The sequence below is a fragment of the Humulus lupulus genome, chromosome 8, assembly GCF_963169125.1.
Source record: "Humulus lupulus chromosome 8, drHumLupu1.1, whole genome shotgun sequence".
NCBI lineage: Eukaryota > Viridiplantae > Streptophyta > Magnoliopsida > Rosales > Cannabaceae > Humulus > Humulus lupulus.
The window spans coordinates 16,620,371-16,628,497 of NC_084800.1; positions in this window are offsets into that span (position 1 = coordinate 16,620,371).

The following is an 8,127-nucleotide window of genomic DNA, read 5'->3' on the forward strand; positions in this document are numbered from 1 at the left end:
TTCTAGTACTTTCCTCCTAACTCGTTAATCATAACTAACGCTCTCCAATTCCCGCTATTCTCAAAAATCATAAACACCAATAATTCACATCCCGTTACCCTTTATCTCCCGGTAACGCTCTAATCATCAAAACCACCCCGAGACTCAACCCAAGTCCCGACGCTTAATTCCGTTGTGACTAAACCGCTAATCAATAATCTACGATCGTCTCATGTCGAATAGCTCGAGCAAACCCACATCATAATGTGGTCTCAACACATAACATCGATATACATACAAGTAACATTATATTATAATATAATTCTCATAAACATGCATAAACACGTTTAATGGCATAACTAAACAATTATGGCCCTCCCGGCCTACAAATCCGGCCGCTAAACCACAATAGGGAATCCGGGGCATTACATCAACTATCAATATCGGTCATGTCCGATGTAATAATACATCCGATCTTATCTACTTTGCTAATGTTCTGCAAAGAACATAACACTACAATGTGTAAGTAGATCATATCGTAGATTGACAAGTCAGTGTAAATCATGTGCACTGATTAATCTTATGACTAACTTATTTTGAACATATAATCATATTTATATTCCACTGTGAATACATCACTATAAATACAATTAGCTATATGCTCGGGATTTAATAGAAGTTTATATAAAACAAATAATCATGAAAATAAAACATGTGAGGAAAGTGATTGACCAAGTCAAAAAATGATTTCTATTCTTTTATTGATACTAAAATGAGATTACAAAGAAATTGAGTTTTAATTAGGGCATAAAACCCCAACATCAACCTTGTTCTCTTTTGATGAACAGTAATAACCTAATCCACTTAGTCTTTAGTATTGAATCACTCGATAGATAATTACATAGATGAACTAAAGAGTTCACTCGTTACCAACTTTCCCACAGTTTTTCCCCAAAAAATATCCATCTAAAAATCGATCCAAAGAATCCCTTAAATGAAGCTTTGGGTCATTTATTTATAGTACCCAGGGGTTGTTACATGATTAGCAAGACTAGGGGTTGTGGTTTGGTACACGATCATTATGAGTGGAGATACGTGTCCACCTCCCCATGATTATGAGATCGTGGGTCTTCTCGTTGTTTCTCTGGATTGTGGTTGACGAAGCACGATTGAAACCTTCGGGAAAATGCTAAGTCTTGGTTAGTCTATGAACTTAGGTGCTAGGCCCGATGACCCTTTAGAGCTTGGGTGCTAGGCTTGATGACCCTCTGGGTGCTAGGCTTGCTGATCTCCTACGTGCTAGGCCTGATGACCTTCTAGGTGTTAGACCTGTTGATTCCAGCTTGAACGAGCGTGAACTTTATGTGTATTTAGGAGTTTAGGTCGACCACCTTATGAAGAATAGGGTGGGTCGACCAACCATGTGACTCTTGAGCATGTCAGGCCGACCACCCCTAGGAGCTAGAGCCAGGCCGACCACCCCTAGGAGATTTAGGTCTGGTCGACTTCTTATTAGTACTCAAAAATGCAAATTCGTTCGTTTTAAAGTGTAAAATAAATTAAGTTTTAATTAATATTTTCATGAATTCATTGTAATATTTGTTTTAATTGAAAATATTACTTTTTAATTTAATTTTCAGGAAATAATTTGCATTTGGACAATAATAAAAAGATAGAAGAAATAGTTAAAATTGACAAAAAGAGAAGAGAAAATGGTATTCTTGAGATTAAAGCCCAGCATAGGCCCAAGTTCCTCCCCAACCCATTGAAGCCGAGCCGAGCCTGCGAGCCGCCTGACGCTACCAGCCTGCCAGCCAACCTCTTCGCGCCACGAGTCCTTCTCTCCACCAGCCTTCCCTTCAGCAGCCTTCATTCCAACATCAACGTGACCCCCAGCTGCCGCATGTTGCTTTTAGCAATTCCCAACCAGCCGCATGTTGCTTCAGCCCAAACACAGGCCAGGCCCAACGCCTCAACCAAACTCCATCTTCAACAACCCAAGCTCCTCCAACGTAAGCCCAATCCGAAACACCCCAAAGCCAGCTTGTTGACATGGCACATTTTCATTGGCTGGAAGTGGGTCAAAACCCACTTCTACCACCAGCCACCTTCAACCCATATTTTGAGGGTATTGGGCCTCGCAAAATTGTCATTTTGAGCTTTAAAGCTCATCTTTTTTTGTGTATTTGAAAAAGAGCATATTGACCATGCCCCAAAATAACTAGGTTAATATTTATAATAAGATTTGATTTTTCAAAATCATATTTTATTATTAATATTTCAGATTTATTTTGTAAACTCCAATTGTTGTTTAATTTTTTTTTAGTCCTTTTCTCCTTCCATAAATAGGGATTTTTTTTCACAATTGGTATGTAATTTTTAGAGTAAAGAAACTATAGCAAAATTTCTACTCACTTTCTTCTCATATTTTATTCTTAGAATTTTGTGAGAATCATGAGCATAATGGTCTAATCTTCCTAGGAAGGTTAGGGATGATTCCATATGCTAGTGATGTTATTTTGCTACTTTGATTTACTATGTTCTTAATGTAAAATATTTGAGTTATTTATGTTCTTCCATCTCCATCCTTATTTGCTTATGCTAATAGTATATAGGATTAGTCATGCTCTTTCTATATACTTCTAATTAGTAAAAGTAATATTGATACATAATTTTATGTCTAATCTTTTATTGCATTATTGCCCTTGGGAATTTTGTCATTTTTAGATTTTTCATAAGATTAACATTTTGCTTTTAAAGTAAATAACTTTATAACTCAAATGAACTTTTGTTAGAAAAATAATATGGACTTTAATGTTAGATTTTCCAAGTAAATGTTGGAATGTGAACTATTTACTTGTGTATTTTTGTAAATCAAGTAACCAAGTAATTAAGCAAACATATGGATGATTCTTGAAACCTTTCCATTTCTCAAACTCTTGATTACATCTTACCTTTATTTCACCTATCTCATTTTATCATTTTATCAAAAAGACAACATCAAAATCTCAAATCTCTTTTCATTTCCATCTTTTTATTTATTTATTGTTACTAAATTTTATGTTATTTTCTACTAATCTTTTGAGTTTAGGTTACCTCCTTGTGGATCGACCGCCCGATTATACTACAACCACCGCTTAGTGGTTGTCACAATTTGGGCGTTAAACAACTTCCTTATAGGTCCTAGACCTATCCATTTTTGTTCATCGATATTTTTTCAATATTTTGTCGTTTTTCCATGACTTGTGATGCCAAGTGTCTCTTTCTCATTCATCACGTCATCTCTTGAATTTTAAGGAATAACACTAGACTTATATTAAATATTATTATAGTAATAATATTTTATAATATTTGAATTCATATTAATATAATTAGTAAAAAAATATAATTATATATTATTTTAATAATATTTTATAACATTTAAATTTATATTAATATAGTTATCAAATATCTAATCTTGTGTTATATATTATTATAATAATATATTTTATAATATTTGAGTTTGAATTTATATTAATATAATTATTATATATGTAATCTTATATTAAATATTATTATAATGATACTTTATAATATTTGAATTATATTAATATAATTGATAAGTATCTATTTTTAAGTTAGTTTTATTGGTATATTCCGTTAAATATTTAGAATATTTCGTTAAAGTTAACAAAACAAACCGTTAAAACTAAAAATTTCTGTTATCTACACACTTTTTATATAGAAGAGATATGGGTACGTAACATTTTGGACCCTGTGTTATACAAAAGTTACCGATCAGACCCTTTGTTTTGTTAAATGACAATTCAGACCCTATGTTTTGCAAAATAGAACAAAAGAGTACTGTGGACCAAATTTTGATCAAACTTTTTTTAAATATGACCAAAATACTCTCAAATTTTATTAATTATTGAATTATAAATATTTGTTTCAAATGAAAAATAAATTTATAATAAAAACATAATTAAAAAACTATTTTACATAATGATAAATTAATGTAAATATGTTCATTTTCTCAACAAAAAATTAAACCAACTCAAAATTACCAATCTTTTCATCTTCATCAGTAACATTCATCTTCTCATCATCACAACCAAATCACACCACCAAAAATACAAAATACAAAATGCAAAATCTCAGATCTCATAATTTGATTTTACCCAAATAATCATAAAAATTCAAAAACTAGATCTATTTGAGCGATGCTAAAGTGGAGTTATTTTACTTTGTTTGAGCGAACCCATATCAGACCACAAAAACAAATCAAAAACACCAAAACTAATAAACTCTACTCAATAATTTCAGAAAATGGAAAATCAGAACTAGATAATGAGATTTATTTCAAAACTCTAGCCTTCCTCATAAAGAACTAGACCTACCATTCAATCTTCCTCACAAAGCTCCTCATCCTTGAACTTGAAGTACTAGATCTGCCATCCTTGCCCTTGAAGCATAGACCCACCGCCTTACCGTGCCATGTGTTTCTACCGACGGTTCTCCCTGTGGCTGTGAAGCTCCAAATCTCATATCCAGGTCCACGACATTCTCTCTCCCGTCAAAGGCCTCTGTTTACAAGCTTCGAACTGTAGTATAGCGGCATCGCAAGCTTTGATATGATCTGAAGCTTTGAGCTTTGAACTACAGTAGAGCGACAACGTTTCCCCTCCCATGTGAACTAGACCCGAAGAAATCAAGAAGAAGAAGAAGAAGAAGGAAGAAGAAGAAGAAGAAGGGAGATAAAAATATGTTTATTAGCTTAATTTTAGTATTTAATTTTTAATTTTATGTTTGATGGTTTTTAATTAAATCTTATTATTTTTGTTAATTTTTAGAAAATTATTTTTGTTAATTTTTTTATATGAAATAGTTTTTTAATTATTTTTTATTGTAAAAACAATTTAAATTAAATACTAGTTTGACTATTGTGTTTTGGCCGAATACTCGATCGGCCCCTGTGTTTTAGTAAATGACAATTCGGATCCTCTGTTTTGCAAAACGAATCAAAATTGTACCCGGAGCTAGATTTTGGTCAAATTATTTTCAAATATGACCAAAATGCCCTTATATTTTATAATTAATGGATTAATCAAATAATTAAAAATAGATTTTAAAATAAAAATTAAATTAAATTATTTTAAAATGAATTAAAATTAACTACATAATTCAAAATTACTTTTTTTTTTAATTAAAATAACACAAATTTAAAATAAAAAAAAGAACGTAAATCAAACCAAAATCAAAGCAAAATTAATTCAAATTAAATCAAATTTATGTTCTTGAGTTCATTCTTCTTGGAGACTCAAATTTGGAAACAAAATATTCATCATCATCACAAATCAAGAATCAAAACTTGTAACTGAAATTGAATCATTTTGCTTTCTTCTATTTCCAATTTCATACATAAATTTCCACATAAACCTAGAAAAGTATGAGAAATACCCACAAAACACATAAACAAAAACCATAAAACACATGAATAAAACCAGAATACCCAGAAAACAAAGGGCAAGAACAACCTATCATGGTCACGCCTCGGACCTCAAGCAGCCCCAGCGTCGTCGTGCTTCTGAACTCACAAACAACCCCATCTCCATCATTCCTCAGACTTCACAAGCAGCCCCATCGCCATCGTGCCTCAGATTTCAGGCAACCCCATCCCTTTCGCCCCTCTCTGATTCTCGTTGTGCCTTAGACCTCAACCCAGCGCCCATCTCCGACAGATCTTTAAATCTCGCGCTACGAAAAACCTCAATCACATATCAGACTTTGCTTCGCAGCTTCAGATCTCCATCTCCGACGAAGAAGCAATGGTTCTAGATCTTGTTGATCGACAAAATGAAGGTTCTTCTAGGACCGACTGGGGAGGAAACCAAAGTTATTTCTTCAATGGTCAGTTGAAGGGAGACTGAGTAGCTTCGTCTAGAGCCATTGCCATTCTTATGAATCCATGGATTCTTTAGGGTTGGTTGGGTTTGGGAAGAAGGAACGAAAGAGAAGAGAGAGGGAGAGAAAGATGAGAGAAGAAAATAAAAGTTTATTTTTTAATATGAAATATAATTTAAGTAAAATAAAATTTGTTTTTTATTTAGTTTATATTTCAAAATTCATTAATATAAATTTTTAATTGTTAATTATTTTAATTTGAGGGTATTTTGGTCATATTGAAAAATTGTTTGACTAAAATCTGGCTAAAGGTACTATCTTGATCCGTTTGACAAAATAGAGGGTCTGAATTGTCATTTAACAAAACATAGGGCCAATCGAGTATTCAGACAAAATATAAGGGCCAAACTGGTATTTTTAATTTTTTATTTTAAAATATATTTTTCATTATTATTTAAAAAAATTTGAGGGTATTTTGGTCATATTTAAAAAAAGTTTGACAAAAATTTGGTCCATAACACTCTTTTATTCTATTTTGTAAAACATATGGCCTGAATTGTCACTTAACAAAACAGAGGATCCGATCGGTAACTTTTGCATAACAGAGGGTCCAAAATAGTATTTACCCTATATATATTTATATATATATGCTATGTTGTTTCTTTTTACAATTCATTGTTTACCGCCTTATATGTGTTTACTTAATATAATTTTAGTTTTGTTGGTTTCTATTTTTATATATATAAACTATCATTTATGTTTTCGGCACATGAATAATTTTATATCCAATTTTTTAGGGTAAATACCATTTTGGCTTCTGTGTTTTTCAAAAGTTACCGATTGGACCTTGTGTTTTGTTAAATGACAATTTGGATCGTGTGTTTTGCAAAATATAACAAAAGAGTATCCTGGACCAGATTTTGGTCAAACTTTTTTTAAATACGACCAAAATACCCCCATATTTTATTTATTAACGAATATAATTAAAAATAAAAAATCTTATAAATTGATTTTTAAATAAAAAATAAATATTTTTAATCTTAAAAATAGATTTGAGATATAATTTAAAAAAAAAAACTAAAACTAAATCTTTCTAATAATAAATTAAACCTAAAAACTATGAAATTATAAAATATTTTTAAATTTTAAAACCCTAATACTTTTTGTTCTTCACCCTCATCAGCATCTTCTTCTTCTTCTTCCATCCTCAATGTTTTTTTTCTTTAGGTACCTTGAACCCAAATCAGAGCTGCACGGAGCATCTGCTGACATGGAGCACGATGAGGACGACTTGCATTCAGTGAGCATCTCAATGTTGCGACGGAGCAAGACATGAAGGGAAAGAGCTAGATGCTCGACGATGGTGTGGCGACTCGGGGATGGTGTAGATCTAGAAGGTGCAGATCTGATAGCGCGGATCAGGGATGGCACCACTATAGACGAACCTCGTCGACGTTCATGGACTCCCTGGGCACCACGGTAGACAAACTTCACCGACTTTCAGCAACAGCCGACTGGGTTCAAGAGCAAACTTGGGTTTGAATATTTTTGAGTATTTTGTACATCTAGGTTTTTTTTTTGTACCTATTTGAGTTTGATTTTTTGTAACTGTAGCATGGATCTAGATTAATTTGTTTGTTTGGGTTGTGATTTTGAAAGCTTGGGAATAAATGTTTTGCATTTTATTTGGTTTGAAAATTTTGATTATAGTTTGAGCTTTGTTATAAGGATGGTGGTAGATTCAAATGAGTTTCAGTGAGTCACAATCAAGCTCTGAACAACAAATCTGAGTTTTCTTGAGGGTGCCGGATTTGGATTTGTGGGAGTTGAGTTTTTGGGTTTTTGTTTTGTGAATATGAACTATGATGATATGAAATCAGAGTCTTTTGTTAATAGATTTATGTTTTCTATTTTGATTTTGGGTTTTTGATTTTGAGTTGTTATTGTAAAATGTGGGTTTTAAGTTTTTGTGTATTTTATAATAGATTTAAGCTTTATTTAATTTTTATTAAATTTTTTTATTTATTTGAAATAAAGAAAATATATTAAATATTAAAAAAATCATATTAAAATTAAAACCTAGGGGTATTTTGGTCATATTTAAAAAAGTTTGACCAAAATCTAGTCCAGGGTACTCTTTTGTTCCATTTTGCAAAACACATGGTCCAAATTGTTATTCAACAGAACATAGGGTCCGGTCGGTAACTTTTGCAAAACACAAGGGCCAAAATGGTATTTACTATTTTTTTATATGACGCTGTAAAT